Raw genomic sequence first — 19,229 nt, 5'->3', positions numbered from 1 at the left:
TATATATATATATAAAGCTTTTATAGATAAAAATTCAATTCTTCTAACCTTCTAGCTAATCTAGGCTTCATAGAATCCCGCAAATAACATCCTAAATTAAAAGACAAACCTGATTATTGTTTGACCAAAAAATATTAATCCTTGGTTAAACTAATTAATAAGTTATCAAGACGGTGTATTGGTCTAAATTTGGACGGCTTGATAACTGCAGATAAACAGGGTTAAGGACGGGGTCGACTACGGCATAACAGCAAGGAGTCATCTTCAGAAGGATTATCGCTAAGGACGGATCAATAGAATAAAGAAGCAACGGTAGGATAGATTTAGAAATAGACATAAGGAATATTCCTTTGGCTATTCCTTAGGTTGTACTTTTTAGGGTTTCTTGGGGATATCCCTTGTAAATAGGAAGAGATAGAGAACAAATGAGGAATCTTCACTTCTTGATAAGAGCACTTTGTAAAGAGTTGACTTGAAAGGATATACAAATATTGTCTTGTTCACTGACTACTTTGCTCAACATACATTATTCATTCTTTGTTCACAAGATCCAAAGATTCCTTACCCATCTTTACTTATCTTCATCCCACATTGCTGTCAGGAAGAAGAATCACCCAAGCCGTCTAACATTTGGGTGATAAATTCCTTTTTATTATATTTATTGCCATTGTCTATATTTATTGCATGTTCTTATCATAATATTCATTGATAATCATTGAACACGTGCCTGATCTTTATTACTCTCAAACGGGTTTTATTCCACGGATCTGTCCAAGTTTTTTGTATAGATCGCATTATATTTAACTAGGATTCACCCTCTATCTTATTATTAATTAGTTCAACGAAAAGATTAACACTTTTTGATCAAACAATTTGGCGCCGTCTGTGTGGACTTTCAAGTTAAAATTTTAGTTCTTTCTAGATATGAAAAAAACAACAACATCATCCACCTTTTCCTAGTTTGCACGAACTAACAATGGCAGGAAAATGAGATGAAAGACTGAAAGCAGTAGTAGACGTCACCACCAACCTCTCGAACACCATCAACGAGGTTGACAGAGAAGGCGAAGAGAACACGACGCCGAGTGCTACACCCAGGCAGAGCGACTCACCTCCCCCTCATGGAAGTGTAACCGCTTCACGTGAAAGGGGAGCCTCCACATCCACAGCTGAAAAAGCACCGCCAACAATCAAAAAACTATTGGAAACGTGACTGACGAGCACTATAAATGACATACTCGACAAACCCGCTCAACGGGCAAATAGAAACGTCATACAAACGGATATCACAACAATCGCTGACGAGCGACCCACTCCCCCAACAGGTAACACTCACACCGCTGTTGATGCACGTAACGATGCACTTGCCGCCATCCTAAAGAAAATGGAAGAAATGGAGAACGAGAATAAATCACTCCGCGACCAAATGAAGGAGCATAAAGAAAGGGTCGATAAGATACCGGGCGCCCCGAAATTACTACCAAAGCGGGACATCGGCCGATTCATCGAACAACCACACAGCGAGGAGGCAGCCCCACATGCCATGCCCAAACCTTCAAGATGCCACCATATTTGAAGATATATGACGGCACGACAGATCCCGATATCACATCATTCATTACGTTAAAATAGTAAAAAGGCAACGACCTCTCAAAGGAGCAAGTACCATCAGTGTTACTAAAGAAGTTTGGCGAGACCTTATCCGGGGGAGCCTTAACCTGGTACTCACAATTACCAGCACGATCTATAACAACGTTCGAGGAAATGGCCGACAAGTTCGTCACTGCCCACGCCGGGGCTAAGAAGGCGGAAGCCAGGGTAAATGATATATTCGCCGTTAGGCAATTGCCTTACGAGAGACTCAGGGACTTTTTAGCTCGGTTTAACAGAGTAATAATGAGCTTACCAAATGTATCGGAAGGGATGGCGGTGACAGCTTTCAAAAATGGTTGAACAGGAATAGGTCAAGAGCGACAAGAAAACTATTAAGTAGACTCATGAAATACCCTCCTACCACTTGGGAAGATATTCACAGTGCTTTCTTGCGCCGAGGTGAGAGCGGACGAAGATGACCTTAACGGTCCAATCCAACGGTTAACGTCGGTCCAAATAGAGCCAAGGAAAGACCATCGTAATGACGGTCGAAGAGAGCAGTCAGGTCCACGCCTCAACCGAGACAGGCACCAACCATATGTCAGAACAACCATTCCACCATCTCCTCGCCATGCGGAAGGACCGTCCAGGCCGCATACAGGGACTCAGCGGAACGAAAGAGGTATGCCTCCACTTTTATTTGCTCACAATTTTGTGTTTCCCCTTCAGAAATAGTGTACGCACTAGAGAAGCTCGCCCGAAGGTGAAGTGGCCACAGAAGATGAAGTCCGACCCAAGTACCAGAAAGTCGAATGTCCTCAGTGAGTTCCATCATGAGCGGGGCCACAAGACCGAGGACTGCATAGCCCTACGGCAGAAGTAGTGAACATGTTTCACCAAGGGCACCTGAGGGAGCTGATGAGTGACCGAGGATGAGCCAACTTCGGCGGCGGACGAGAACAACACCTAGGCCCACCAAAGCCACCCTCCACTGCCCGCACCATCCAAATGATCATCGGTGGAGGCGACAAAGCAGCAATCAACCACGTAAAGTTTACCACTACACATAAACTGAAGCGATCAATCACCCACGAACGATATGACGACCTCGAAGAAAGTATCATCTTCGATAAGTCATATACCAACGGTTTGACTTTTTCTCACTTCGATGCTCTTGTCATTACTTTACGTATTTCAGATACTGATGTAAAAAGAATAATGGTAGACGACGAAAATGGCACGTGTATTATTCGCCCTCGAGTTCTCGCACAAATGCGGCTCGAGGACAAGATAGTACCACACTGCATTACACTAATAGGTTTTAACAATGTAGTTGAGCGAACCTCAAGAGAAATAACGCTGCCCGTTCTGGCCGGGGGCGTCACCCTAGAAACAACGTTCCATGTCATGAACCAGGATATAGGTTATAACGCCATCATAGGATGACCATGTATACTCGTCCTGAGAGCCATCCCGTCCAGCTTGTATCAGGTAATCAAGTTCCCTACTCCATGGGGGATGTTCAGCATCCGAGGCGAGCACCGCACAGCCCAAGAATGATATCGTATCGCCCAACATTGTACATACACTCAACAGCTAAAAGGAACAGACTCGGAAGCATAGCATTTATCAAATTCGGCATCCGAACTCAACGAACAAAAAGACGTTATCAAGGACCCCGACGTCGTGGAAGCCGCAGGGTCAACGGTAGAAGATCTTGACCCCGTCCAATTAGACAGCAGCGACAACAGCAAAAAGGCTTACATAGGCAATAAACTCTCCGAGCCAGGTAAATTTCATAAGTTTTTAATGAACAACGCCGATCTATTTGCTTTTTCCCATGCAGATATGCCAGGTATCCCGTAAGACGTTGCCACACACAAGTTGAACGTCGATCCCCTCTACCCTCCAGTACGACAAGTAAGAAGAAAATTCAATGCCGCAATTAACGAAGCCATCAGTGATGAGGTGGATAAACTACTCGCTAACGGCTCCATCCGGGAATCAAAATACCCCTAATGGGTCGCCGACGTAGTCATGGTGAAAACGAAAATGGTAAGTGGCGGATGTGCGTGGATTTCACGGTCCTAAACAAGGCCTGCCCGAAATACTCCTTTCCATTGCCTCATATCAATTAGCTCATTGACGCAACAGCAAGGCACGAGTTCTTGAGCTTCTTGGATGCCTACTTAGGTTACAACCAAATCCTCATGGAGGAGGAGGACTAGGAAAAAACTACTTTTATCACCCATCAAGGGACGTAGTGTTACAGAGTCATGCCATTCGGGTTGAAGAACGCGGGGGCGACTTATCAAAGGTTGGTCACTAAGATGTTCAAAGACCAACTCGACAAAACAATGGAAGTTTACATAGACGACATGTTGGTCAAGTCAAAAAGGAAGGAAGACCACATCGACCACCTAAAAGAGGCCTTCAGAATACTAAGGCAATACGGCATGAAGCTGAACTCCGAAAAATGTGCCTTCAGCGTAACTTCAGTCAGCTTCTTGGTATCACAAAGAGGCATCGAGGTCAACCCCGACCAAATCAAGTCCATTGAGGGAATACCTGAAGTATTGACCAGCTAGAAATAGGTGCAAAAACTGACAGGCCGCATAGCTGACCTGTCGAGGTTCATCTCATGATCCTCCGACAGATGCCACAAATTCTTCAACATGCTCAAAAAAGACAACGGGTTCCAGTAGAATGTAGAATGCATTGAGGCTTTAAGAGAACTAAAGGCGTACTTATCCTCGCCCCCACTACTCGCCAAAGCAGAACCTGACGAATGCCTCCTGATATACTTGGCCATATCATAGGTCGCGGTAAGCGCAATATTGGTCTGTGAAAATAAAGGTACACAATCTCCAATCTATTATATTAGCAAAACTCTAGTCGACGCCGAAACAAGGTACCCCCACCTCGAAAAATTGGCCTTGGCATTCGTTATAGCTTCACGAAAGCTTAGACCCTATTTTCAATGCCACCCCATATCGGTGGTAACAACCTTTCCCCTACCGAGCATCCTACATAAACCCGAACTGTCGGGGAGATTGGCCAAGTAGGCCATAGAATTGAGCGAGCACGATATAACATATCAGCCGCGAATAACGATAAAATTGCAGGTACTTGCCGACTTCGTTGCCGATTTCAGTGCCAAAATAATGCCCGAGGTCGAGCAGGAAACTTCTCGTACCCCGCCCAGGCTACCCGATCTATGGGTCCTATACATCGATGGCGCATCCAATGTGTCAGGATCTGGACTGGGACTCGTACTCAAGGTCCAAATAGGCGAAGTCATCTGCCAATCCATACGGTGCCCCGATATGACTAACAATGAGGCCGAGTATGAGGACGTAATTGTAGGATAAAAGCTAGCTCTCTAATACGGAGCACGACGAGTCGTCCTCAGATGCAACTCACAACTCGTTGTCAACCAAGTCACAGGGACTTTCCAAATCAAAGAGCAGAGGCTACAAAGGTACCAGGCAGAAATTCATAAACTGCTACCAGAATTCAACAAATTTCGACTCGACCAGATACCTCGAGCACAAAACATCGAAGTAGATGGCCTCTCCAAGTTAGCAGTGGCCACCAAAAACATTACAAGAGAAAATGTGGTCACCCTCCTCCACTCGTCAATAGACTAACTTGAGGTACACTCTGTAAATTTGACTTGGGACTGGCGCAACCGTATCATAGCATATTTGTAGGAGAGAGTACTCCCATCAGACAAAAAGGAAGCCAAAAAGCTTTAAAGGCAGGCGACCGGGTACAACATCATAAACCACTACCTATACAAAACGTTGAAGGCCCCTTGGCAAAATGCCTAGGGCTGAACCAATCAAGATGCGTCCTCGAGGAACTACACGAAGGCTACTGCGCTGCCTATACGGACAACCGATCCCTCGTTAGATGCTTCATTCGGGCGGGTTACTATTGGCCCATAATGAAGAAGGAAGCCGCTGACTACGTCAAGAAGTGCGAGCAATGCCAGAAATACGCTCCTATGATACACCAAGTAGGCGAGCATCTCCACTCGGTTACCTCGCCATGGCCGTTCATCAAATAGGGAATGGACATTGTCGGACCACTTCCAGCAGGGCGAGGTAACATACGATTTCTTTTGGTTTTAACTAACTATTTTTCCAAGTGGGTAGAAGCAGATGTGTTTGCCCAAATACGCGAATAGGAAGTTATCACATTCATATGGAGAAACATCATATGCCACTTCGGCATCCCCAACGAAATCAGCTGTGACAACGGACCCCAATTCACCGGAAAAAAAAACCGCCGAATTATTTGAAAAAATGGCACATCAAGCGAATACTGTCCACGCCATATCACCCTGCCGGTAACGGCCAGGCCGAATCCTCCAACAAAATAATACTGAACATCCTGAAGAAAAAACTTGAGGACACCAAGGGACTATGGCCGGAATTGCTACCAGAAGTACTGTGGGCATACCGCACCACGCCAAAAACAAGCATAGGAGAAATGCCATATTCACTAGTCTATGAGACCGACGCCATGATACCGGTCGAGGTCGGGGAACCTAGTTTGAGATACTCCAATGAAAGCGGACCAAGCAAAACGAGAATAGGAAACAAGACCTCGACGACGCAGAGGAGAGAAAAGACATGGCTTACATAAGAATGATAGCCCAAAAACAACAAGCAGAACGTTACTATAACAAGAAAGCCAAAGTATGACCACTCAAAGTCGGAGACTATGTACTCAAGGCCAAAACACAGGCGAGCAAAGATTCAAGAGAAGGTAAACTAGAAACCAATTGGGACGGGCCATACAAAATCACGGCAGTAGCAAACAAAGGATCATTCCAACTAAAAATAATGGAAAAGCTACTACAAAACAATTGGAACGTCGCCCACCTAAAATACTTCAACTTCTGAAAACGAACCCTCTCCAAGTCGTACTCTTTTTCCCTCACCCGGATTTTGTCGCAATTGGGTTTTCCCGGGGAGGTTTTTAATGAGGCAACGAAGGGGATGTCTCGAAGTTTAAGTATAATTTATCGCCCCGCCTGCTGACTACTTCTCCAGGCTGAACGATGAAGGGACTAGGTACACGGGAACTTCTCCAATATATGTATGGAACAAAAAGAAACATGTAATATTCTCCAATGAATAAAATAAAGCAGCATATTTTGCACTCTACCAAGTCACTTTACATTTCTCCAACGAATGAAATAAAGCAGCATCTTTGAACTCCACCAAGTCCCTTTACATTCGACCTCGCTCGAATTACTTTAATTCGACCTCGCTCGAATTATTTTACATTCGTCCTCGCCCGAATTAATTTACATTCAACCTCGCTCGAATTACTTTACATTCGACCTTGCTCGAATTACTTTACATTCAAACTCGCTCGAATTACTTTACATTCGACCTCGCTCGAATTACTTTACATTCGACCTCGCTCGAATTAATTTACATTCAACCTCGCTCGAATTATATGATTTTCGACCTCATCAAACCTCGGTCTCGTCCGAGCTAATTAATACTCGACCTCAAGTCAGTCTATGTTCGACTCAACCAATATCCAACATATACAAACAACCGAAAAACCAGGGACAAAAAAAATGGAACAATTCCCTTTTTTGCTATGTATTTCTAGACTCCCGTTCTCTTTTCCTCTCCTTTCAGTTATCGGATTACAATACTTTTTACAAAGGCCTCGAGGACGCCCTCACAAAAATAGCAAAGCAAAAAAAAAAAACTAAATGCAACAGCTTCCCGCCACATCATCCCCATCGGCATACTCATCATCATACCAAGGATCAGAGGCAAGCCTATCCGCGACGTCGTCATCCTCATCCCCGCCAAGTGTACCAGGATCATAACCACAAGCCTCACGGGCTGCACATGCCTTTACACGGACGCCCTCAAGCTCCACTTCGAAAACATTCCCGGCAGCCTTCAGAGATTTGTACACGTCAAGTTGAGCCTCGGCATTGACCCACATCTCATACAACTCCTGCGGCATACCGGGATCGGCAGAAGTATGAGATGTAGACGGTTGTGACTGCCGTCGAGTCTCCTCGGCCCTCAAGTTAACGACTTGCTCGTTTAACTCGGACAACTCCGCCTCCAAACCCTGGATCCATTCTTCCAACCTCGCCACCTTAAGCGCTGATGTCTCCACATCATTAGCCCGCTCGGACCTGCAAACACGAAGGGCATCTTCTAGGGCCGCCGCTTCAGCCATAGCAGCCATTCTGCTTTTCTTGGCCCGACCCAATTCTTTGATCTTGGCGCTCAACTCACCCCTCAGATCGATAACCTTTTCCTCCCTCTGCTCGAGTTCAGTCGTTAAGGACGCCACCTGCATCTGAAGGTCAGCGTTTTCAGCCATCACCCCCTTACTCACCTCGAGCACGTCCTCTTTGGCCTTTAGCGCTGCCTCAAGCTCGTTGCACCTACTGATGGCCCTCATAAGCTCGTCGTCCCTCTCCCTTAGCTCTTTATCTTTCTTCGTCAGCTCATCATCTTTCTGTTTGAGCCCATCACAAAGCGACTGAAACTCGCCATCCTAGCTGAGGAAGTCGGCCAGCGTTTGGTGCTTCGTACGATACTCCTTGTATTTGGAGGTCATCTTCTTAAAAATGGTTGTTCTTCGCTCCTCCCGCCGGTCGCGCTCGATCCCCATGATAAGAGGTGGATGCAAAATAACAAAGGGTAGTCAGCATAAGTGTGTTACACATACGAAATAAACCTAACCTAACGTGGAAAAGCACTCACTCGCAGGGCCATGCCAGACATGCCCAACGACAGGTCCACATAGTCTGCAGCGCCGTATTCTCAGAAGCCACATATAGAGTAGAAAAAGCCGGCACCGCTCATTCTAAGTTGGCCAAAAGGTCGTAGTCCGCAAGGATGATTATGTGCCGATTAGGACCCTCCGTCCTTATCTCTACACGAGTAGCCCTCTCCATGAAGGTCTGAATCTCCTTAGGGTCGATGTCTGAGCCAGAGTCGTCGTCCCCCGCAGGAACAACTCTGCTCCCCCAGATCGTTGATGATGAGCCACCTTCTGCGGCCCGTGTGAGCCCTCGGCCACCACGAACCCCCTCAAACCCAGAGAATCTCTTCTCTGTGACGACCACTGTCGTAGAAATGGCCTCAACACCTGGTGTAGGCGCAGGTTCCACCTCTAAAGCAACGAATTTTTTCGGCTCAACGTTGACGACAATGGCCTTCCCGGTCTCCACCCTTCGTCTTTTCCTCAATGATGTCTCTTCTCCATCGGATGGTTCGTCTATGAGGTAAGGATAGGCCCAGAAGAGATCTCATCTTGTATGGCAACAGTCTAAGGGGCGGAATTTGGCAGAGCTTGGGTCCGACCTCCTCGAGGAAACTTGGCTAAGGCAAACTGCATCCCAGCCAACGCGATAGCTTGGCGAAATGCAGGCACTGGAGCCTTCTTCTTGGAAACTCGCTGACCTGGCACCAAAGGGAGGTCGTATCAAAGAGGAATGGTGAACAACAATAAGCTGAGGTAGAAATGACACTTACTGGACGGGACCTTGGGTCCAAAACGCTTGTGAAAGGATGCCCAATCGCGAATTCCCACGGTGTGGGGTAACACGCGAGCCACCCAGTCTTCCATGTCAAAAATGAGAGAAGGTGCACGCCATTCAGCTGAAAACAAGAAGGCCGCGAATGAGTCGATAATGAAAGAAAGAAAATAACGAGTGTACGGCAAGATACGATTGTTATTCCATTGTTCGGGAAACTCGATCGGATTCGCCACCAGGTGCTCGGCCGATTTGACTTAATCAACACGACCAAATTTCTTCTAAACGGATGCAGACCGGGTCCACTTATCGAGGGCGTGCAAAATCACGACCTCAACAAGCAGAGGGACTAACTATATTGGTCTAAATTTGGACGACTTGATAATTGCAGATAAACAGGGTTAAGGACGGGGTCGACTACGGCATAACAACAAGGAGTCATCTACAGAAGGATTATCGCTAAAGACGGATCAATGGAGTAAAGAAGCAACGGTAGGATAGATTTAGAAATAGATATAATGAATATTCCTTTGGATATTTCTTAGGTTATACTTTTTGGGGTTTCTTGGGGATATCGCTTATAAATAGGAAGAGATAAAGAACAAAGGGGGGATCTTCACTTCTTGATAAGAGCACTTTGTATAGAGTTGACTTGAAAGGATATACAAATATTGTCTTGTTCACTGACTACTTTGCTCAACATACACTATTCATTCTTTGTTCATAAGATCCAAAGATTCCTTATCCATCTTTACTTATCTTCATCCCACGTTGCTGTCAGGGAGAAGAATCACCCAAACCGTCTAACATTTGGGTGATAAATTCCTCTTTATTACATTTATTGCCATTGTCTACATTTATTGCATGTTCTTATCATAATATTCATTGATAATCATTGAACACATGCCTGATCTTTATTACTCTCAAACGGGGTTTTATTCCACGGATCTGTCCATGTTTTTTTTCTAGATCGCATTGTATTTAACTAGGATTCATCCTCTATCTTATCATTAATTAGTTTAACAAAAATATTAACACTTTTTGATAAAACAGATGAGTCAATCTTAGTTATAGCTAATTAATTCTAGATCTGAGATGGATAACATGAACAAAAATATAGTTGAGTGAAAATCTTGGCAATAATTGTGGCCGAATGTAATAGTATGTACAAAGACCATGCATTAAATAACATTAAATGATAATAAATGTAAATAGAGGGGAAGATTCACCCAATATTGAAGAGGGTGAAGGATTCCTTCCTCTGACAATGATGAATGACACGAGTGTTGAGAATATTATACACTTTCTTGGATCTGATGGAAATGACAATAGAATAGTTCACAAAAAGGTTGAATCTATGCTAAAAGAGGTCCTTTGTATTTTCTCTGAGAGTTTATCATTTTACAAGTGTTCTTATCATATGGAATATTAGATGGCCTTTTTCCCCTTCTTTTTCTCTCTTTTTATGGGATATTCCCAAAGAACCCTAGAAGTACAAACAGAGAGGATATTCGGTAGAATATTCCCTTTGAAGATCCCAATACAAAACTAGTCGTTGCTTCTAGTTATACTACTCAACCTCGACCACCACTGGTTGTTGAGTTGTTCGACTCCTGAGATTACTGGTCGACCACGCCACTCGTAATAGTTTACGAGTCGCTCTCATCGTCCTTTTCTGCACGACTTGATCCTTAATCTGATTTTGACCCATACAGTTAGTCCCCCCACTTATCGAGGTATTCCTTTGGTTGACCTTGCTGAGAAGACATCGCTGATCGTACTTGGGAAATTCAGATGGAGGAGATTGAACGGAAAGGAGTTTGCACGAGGTAGCAACGTGGCGCTTTAAGAACCATAACTCATTGTGACGTCAGCTTAGGGTGACATCACTGTTGTAGGCATCATCATTACACGTCTTCCCAACGAACCGCATCATTTCCCGTGCCTCTGCCATTTCAATTCCCGTGCATCTGACGGTTGGCATTCTCGATTCGGGTGTTTATTCGCTTATAAATACCGATGGAGAGCCCCTTAAGCCAAACTTTATATTCCCCAATTTTCTAAGCTCTCACTCTTCATCACTTTCTTCTGCTTCTTGCGTTTTTGTTTCAACTTGCTTTTAGTTTTTTCTATCTCTGGTTCGAGTGATTTTTGCAATTTCTGCTTCTTTCTCCTTGAGACCATATTCTCAACACTTACGATTAACCAAAGATGGCAACCACCTCCCATGCTTCTGATGTTTCGTCTAAACCGACATCATTATCAGTGAGGATGCCTCCTCATGAACATAATATTGCTGCCATTGCTGAAGACGACATCTTTCCGATAGTGGAGGAGATTATTCCTCGCAACTATAAAGCTAGGTCGAATTTCTGAAAATCGGCGACAGAAGAACCTGATCTCGTACTCTCCGAGCTGGATGAGGCTGGCTTGGGCGAACTAAGGGCCAAATACAATATTCCCACCCACGTCGAACTGGTTCCGATTGGTAATGACGTGGTTCAAGTCCACCATCCTGGGTATTGTGCCTTTTACGCGTACCCGTTCCCGAGGAATTCTGCGATATTACCAAGTCTGCCCGGCCCAGCTCTCCCCGTACATCTACAAACTTTTTCTGATGCTGACGAAGTACGCTGAGCTGGCCAACCGTGGAGTTTCGATTCTTCACCTGCTACACCTCTTCGCATCGAACTTTCTTAGAGGTACGATGTTGCATCTTCGCCATCGTGGGACCAAAGGACTGGTCGTGAAGATGGATGACATGGCCAAATGCCGTTTCAACTTCCACTTCTTCTATGTCAAAATCGAGCGCGTGGTGACGAATCCTAGCGGATTCCCCAAAATGTGGAACTTTGCTCGTAAGTACCTCTATCAACCGATTCCTCGTCTTGTTTTGTTTTATCGACGACCTAACTGTTCTTCTCTTCTTTTTTTATTAGCCGAAAGAGAGCCCTCTATGCTGGTCGCCGACATTCGAGACTGGGTGAGCCAGATCTTGCCCTGCACAGTGGGGATTCGTGAGTGGTCATTATTCCACAAGAAGTTTGGTCGTAGGCCCTCTGAGATTGGTGCGTTTCCGGTTTGGTCCTTCGTTGATTTAGTGTTAGCGTAGTTTCTTTTTTCTTTCCTTTCTTTGAACTGAGTTTCCTTGGTATCAGGTCGGAAGGCTTCAACGAAGAAGAAAGCTCCTACCTCAGCCTTTCGCCAGTCGGGTGCTTCCACAGGGTTGTTGCTCGCTGCGGCCGTAGGCGAGCCTACTCGGATTGTGGCTCCTTCCCCGACCCTAGTTGCACGCAGACCTGGCCACCAAACAACGGCTCCACCGGCTGGGATTTCAACTTCTCCTGTTTTGCACTTGGTGAACGAGTTGTCGCCAAGCGAAGAGGAAGTAGCTCCGTTAATAAAAAGGTGGAGGATAGAGTTTGGTGACGAGGTGGTGGGAACTGAAGGGTTAGCATTGGGTGGTCCCAACTAGGACGCGGCTGCGTCCGAGGGCGTGCGATCTTTGGACACTGAGATTCTCCCCCTTCGGTAAATGTGGACATTGTCGACTTGCCTGACGTCGTTGGGGAAAGAGATGAACGAGCTGAGGAGGTTGAGGTCATGTCTTCGAGTGATCCATCGCCGTCGGGGCACGCCGACTTCCCTTCTTCTGCCAAGGTGAGGGGAAAGAATGTAGCCATAGATGGTTACGAATCCAGCTCTGACATCGACCCTTAAGAGGTTAGGATGTACAATGAGGGGTTTATTCGGGTGGAGGTGAGGACGGAGGGGACCACTCGCAGCATAATTATCCCACTCCACCTAGATTTGCTTACGCGCACGGAGACCGTAGTCCCTGACTTGGGTTCGCTTTGTTTCGGTGCCGAGGATAAGATGCTATAGACGTTGGACGACGACGCCCTATCGTTGGGCATATTGGGAATGGCTCTGCGGGTACTCCGGTTGCCGTTCTTTGCATCTTATCTCTTTCTCCTTTATTTTCACTAACTCCTTTCTCCAGTTTTCATTTTTGCTGGACCCTCATTATGGAAATCAAGTGTGCCCGTCGAGAAGAGAGGAGAAGGGCTATCTTCAAGAGAATGGAGTCGAAGTACCGTGAGTACCGCTCTAAACATCCTTCGTTGTGTCTTCTGCTCGGCACGGATGGCAGCTTCCAAGCTCTTAGAGACGAGATGAAGCAAAAAGACGAAGAGCTTGTGAGGGTTTTCGAAAGTGCAGTGAGCTCGAGGGGTCGCTTAGGGCCAAGGAGGACGAGATCGAGGTGATAATGGGGGTTACGATGGAATGCGCAGATCTTCAGACTCAACTAGCATCCCTACGGGCTGAGCTTGAGCAAAGTTCGACCCAGTTCAATGCCTTGAGCGATGAGCTGGTTGAGGCGACGGCAGAATTAGGCAAGGTCGAGGAAGCCACGAAGGCAGCTCCGGCATGGGCGGATCTACATACATGGGTGTGGGTGCTTAAGCACCCATTGACCTTGACGTGAAGTGTATAAAGGCATATAAAAAATACTAAGAAACTGATACATTTAGTTAGCACCCAGGAAACAAATATTTGATTGGTTGCTTTGGTTAACAGTGGGTGCTTCAGTCGCACAATGACGGCGATGAGAGGTTGATTTTGCTAAAAGCAAATGATTAAATAACAATTCTATTTTATTTTATCTTTTAAATGTCATTCCCCCTGTCTCCTCCCACCCGAACCATTTTAGGTCTTCTTTTCTACTCAATTGCTTTTCAGTAGCGATTTATTTGTCTCAATTCTAGTTCTTTTTATTTCTTTTATTTCTCTTTAGTACTATCGACTTTTCGCTCACTTTTTGTTTTAGTGTTTTTGTTTTTTCTTATTTGATCTAATTCATTGATGCAAAAGGAGGAAAAAAACCAGCTTCCAAAAAGATCCCAAATTAGCCTTCTTGAAGATTCAAACAATTTCCAGAACCACATAATAGATGAATTTTTTAACAACATTGGTGGTGAATTTTAAATAATTATTTAGTTTACTAGGTAGAGCGTAAAATATTTGCAAGTGTAAGCAATGACAATATTATTTATATAGTTTTCAAAATGTAAAAAATTGTCGAGTACTTTATGATTTTGTGATTATAATTTTTTTTGTAACAATTATACTAATTTTAGTTTCCTCATTAACTTTAGTTCTACATTTATGCTATGTGATTGATAGAAACTTTATGTTTAAAGAAATTGAAGCACCCACAACCTTAAAATCCTGAATCCGCCACTGAGCTCCGGCCAAAGTGGCCGCGATGGAGGAGGCCGTTCGTGTTCTTCGTTCCGAATGAGCGAGTGAGACTGAGGCGGCCACACTTAGGGAGGCCGGGCTCGATGAGCGGATTGCCGGACTTAAAGGGGAGGTCTCCGATTTGAATGATAAGGTCACCGATCTTGAGGCCGAGAAGGTGCAACTGTTGGCTCGATAGACCTCTTCTCACACTTCCTCCTTTCTTGACGTGCCGCTGGATTCATATGAGAATTGGATCCATGGCGAGGCCTAGTTGGACATTTTTAGGGATTTGATGGCGGCTAAGAGAGTTACTGATCTTGAGTTTGAGGGTGCTCGTGCTAAGGCGCGTGAAGCTCTAGTTGCCTATGGTTTCGACCCTACTATGCCAAGGGCGGATGGTGGCGAGGATGAACTGGACGGCATCGAGCTGGACGCTTGGCATGATGACGAGTACCCGGATGGTGGAGAGGGTGATGGCGATGGAAATGGAGATGAAGATGGGGACGACGTGGAGTAGTACTTTGTACTTAGTTTTTGTCGTCTTTTTTTTTTGTGTGGGCGCCTTTTGGCCCCTTGTAAGGTATTCTTTGGAGTGGAATGATCATAACTCTTGATGTATTGTTGTCGAATCTTTTGTTTTTCTTTGAACGTTTTCTTAGAATGATTGTTTCGATTAGAAGGACTGCGTCGGTATGTGCTAGCTTGAATATGGTCGAGTATATCTTAGATTGAACCTGGGTGAAGTCCCATGTTGCCGTAGCTAACTCAAACGAAGTTAACTTGCAAATCGAACTCAAGTTAGGTTGAGTATGATCTGAATTCGAGTGCGGTCGAATATAACTCTTTACTAATTCGAACAATGTCAATGTGAGGTAATTCGAGCGAGGTCGAATATTATTCATAATTAATTCGAACGAGGTCGAATGTGAATTGATTCGAGCGAGGTCAAATTTTGCTCGTAATTAATTCGAACAAGGTCGAATGAGAGTTGATTCGAGTGAGGTTGAATGTTACATATAATTAATTCGAACGAGGTCGAATGTGAGTTGATTCGAGCGAGGTCGAATGTTACTCGTAATTAATTCGAACGAGGTCGAATGTGAGTTGATTCGAGTGAGGTCAAATGTGAGTTGATTCGAGCGAGGTCGAATGTTACTCGTAATTAATTCGAACGAGGTCAAATGTGAGTTGATTAGAGCGTGGTCAAATGTGAGTTGATTCGAGTGAGGTCGAATGTTACTCATAATTAATTCGAACGAGGTCGAATGTGAGTTGATTCGAGTGAGGTCGAATATTACTCGTAATTAATTCAAACGATGTCGAATGTGAGTTGATTCAAGCGAGGTCAAATGTTACTCGTAATTAATTCGAATGAGGTCGAATGTGAGTTGATTAAAGCAAGGTCGAATGTTACTCGTAATTAATTCAAAAGAGGTCGAATGTGAGTTCCTGGATTGGTGTTGTGTTTAAACTTGGTGGAGACAGGTGAACATCATGTGTTTGCATACTTTGCTTTACATATACATACATTGGAGAAGTTTACATGTTCTTGTTTTTCGAACTGGAATCCCTTCATTGGTCGACCTGGAGAAGTATTTGAGAGGTCGAGCGATGAACTTGTACTTAACTTCGAGATGTCCTCTCCATCGCCTCATTAATAACCTCCCCGAGAAAACCCAATTGGGACAAAACCCGGGTGAGGGAAAAAGAGAACGACTTGGAGAACATCTTTCCTTAGAAGTTGAAGTATTTGAGATGGGCGACATTCCAATTGTTTGGTAGTAATTTTCCTTCCATTGTTTCTAGTTGGAACGACTCTTTGCTTGGTGCCCGAGTGATTTTATACAGGTCGTCCCAATTATTCCCCAATTTTCCTTTATGTGGATCCTTGCTCGCTTGTGTTTTGGATTTGAGTACATAGTCCCTGACTTTGAGCAGTCTGACCTTGGCTTTTTTGTTATAGTACCGCTCTTCCTGTTGTTTCTCGGCTACCATTCTTACGTAAGCCATGTCTCTCCGTTCTTAGGCCTCGTCGAGGTCTTGCCTTCTGCTTTCGTCGTTGCTTGGTCCACTCTCATGTGAGTACCTTAGACTTGGTTCTCCGACCTCGACCGGTATCACTACGTCAGTCCCATAGACTAGTGAGTGCGGCATTTCTCCTGTGCTTGTCTTTGGAGTAGTGCGGTATGCCCATAGCACTTTCGGCAGCAACTCCGGCCACAGTCCCTTGGCATTCTCGAGCTTCTTTTTATGATATTCAATATCGATTTGTTGGAGGATTCCACTTCTCCGTAGCCAGCGGGTTGATATGGCGTGGAGAGTATTCTTTTGATGTGCTATTTTTCGAAGAACTCGACGACCTTCCTTCCCGTGAATTGAGGTCCGTTGTCACAGCTGATTTCTTTGGGGATGCCAAAGCGGCATACAATGTTCCTCCATATGAAGGAGATCACTTCTTGCTCGCGTATTTGAGTGAACGCACCTGCTTCCACCCACTTAGAAAAATAGTCAGTTAAAACTATAAGAAATTGCACATTACCTCGTCCTGCTGGGAGGGGGTCGACGATATCCATTCCCCATTTGGTGAAGGGCTAGGGTGAGGTGACTGGTGGAGGTGCTCGCCCGCTTGATGGATCATGGGGGCGTATCTTTGGCATGGTTCGCATTTTTAACGAAGTCAACGGCTTTCTTTTTCATTGTGGGCTAGTAGTAGCCTACTCGTATAAGGCATCTGACTAGGGCTCGATTGCTGGTATGAGCCCCGCAGTGACCTTCGTGGACCTCTTCTAGGGCACGTCATGTCTAGTTTGGTCCTAAGCATTTTGCTAGAGGGCCGCCATACGTCCTCTTGTACAGGTCATTATTGATGACGCTATACCTGGCTGCTTGCATTCCAACTTTTTTGGCTTCTTTTTTGTCGTTTGAAAGCACATCGTCCTGCAGGTGTGTGACAATACGATTGCACCAATCCCAAGTTAGGTTAATAGTGCGTACTTCGATTTGGTCGATTGACGAGTGGAGGAGAGTAACCACGTTCCCTTCTCCGGTTATGCTTTTAGTGGCCGCCGCCAGTTTGGCGAGGCCGTCCGCTTCGATGTTCTGCGCTCGAGGTATTTGGTCAAGCTGGCATTCATCGAACTCGACCGGCCTGGTATTTTTTGTAGCCTTTATTCCTTGATTTGTAAAGTCCCTGTGACTTGATTGACGACGGTTGTGAGTCGCATCTTACGACTACTTGCCGTGCTCCGTACTTAAGTGCCAATTTTAACCCTATAATCACGGCCTCATACTCGGCCTCATTGTTAGTCATATCAGGGGCCAGGGCACCGTATGGACTGGCAAATTATTTTTCTTGTTGAGACCTCGAGCACGATTCCTGGTCCAGATCCTGACGCGTTAGAGGCGCCATCGACGTACAGAATCCATAGGTCGTGTGTCTTGGGGGAAGCAGTGGCGGATTCCCTTTGACTGGGGCATTTTTTTTGCACTGAAGTCCGCGACGAAGTCAGCAGGTACTTGTGACTTTATCGTTGTTCGCGATTGATAGGTTATATCGTGCTCGCTCAATTCTATGGCCCATTTGGCCAACCTACCCTACAACTCAGGTTTGTGCAGGATGCTCCTTAGAGGAAAGGTCGTGACCACTGCGATGGGGTGGCACTAGAAATAAGGTCTAAGCTTTCGTGAAGCTACGACCAAATCTAAGGCCAGCTTCTCGAGGTGGGGGTACCTCGTTTCAGTGTCGACCAAAGTTTTGCTAGTATAGTAGATTGGAGATTCCGCACCTTTATTTTCTTTGACCAAGACTGCACTTACCACAACATCAGATACGGCCAAGTAGATGAGGAGACGTTCTCTGGGTTCCGCCTTAGCAAGCAGTGGGGGCGAAGACAGGTATGCCTTTAGTTCCTTTAAGGCGTTGACACACTCTGAATTCCATTGGAGTTCGTTGTCTTTTTTGAGTACGCCGAAAAATTTGTGGCACCTGTCAGAGGACCGTGAGATGAATCTTGACAAGGCGGCTATACGACCGGTCAGTTTCTGCACCTGCTTCTTGCTAGTCAAGTTCTCCAGTATTCCTTCTATAGTCTTTATTGGTCGGGTTGACCTCGATGCCTCGCTGTGATACTAAAAAGCCAAGGAAGTTTCCTGAGGTTACACTGAAGGCACATTTCTCGGGATTCAATTTCATGCCATACCGTCTGAGTGTGTCGAAGGCTTCCCTCAAGTGGTCGATGTGGTCTTCCTTTTTTTTTTTGACTTGACCAACATGTCGTCTATATATATTTCCATGGGTTTTTCGAGATTATCTTTAAACATTTTGGTCATCAGCCTCTAATATGTTGCCCCGGTGTTTTTCGAACCGAACGGCATGACCTTGTAGCAGTACGTCCCCTGGTGGGTGATGAAAGTGATTTTTTCCTGATCTTCTTCCTCCATGAGGATCTGGTTGTAACCCGAATAGGCTTCTAGGAAACTTAATAGCTCGTGCCTAGCAGTTGCGTCGATGAGTTGGTCAATATGGGATAGTGGGAATGAGTCTTTCGGGCATGCTTTGTTCAGATATGTGAAGTCTACGCACATCCGCCATTTCCCGTTTTTCTTTTTTACCATGACCACGTTGGCGACCAATTGGGGATATTTTGACTCTCTGATAGAGCCATTTTCAAGCAATTTTTCCACCTCCTCATGGACAACATCATTTATCGCGGCATTGAATTTTCTTCTAACTTGCCGCACTGGGGGGTAGAATAGGTCGACATTCAATTTGTATGTTGCTATCTCCTTTGGGATGCCCGGCATATCTGCATGAGAAAAAGCAAACAAGTCTGCATTGTTAGCTAAGAATTGA

This window comes from Nicotiana attenuata, unplaced genomic scaffold (genome assembly GCF_001879085.1).
Source record: "Nicotiana attenuata strain UT unplaced genomic scaffold, NIATTr2, whole genome shotgun sequence".
Taxonomy (NCBI): Eukaryota; Viridiplantae; Streptophyta; class Magnoliopsida; order Solanales; family Solanaceae; genus Nicotiana; species Nicotiana attenuata.
Note: the sequence above shows the minus strand (reverse complement) of the source record.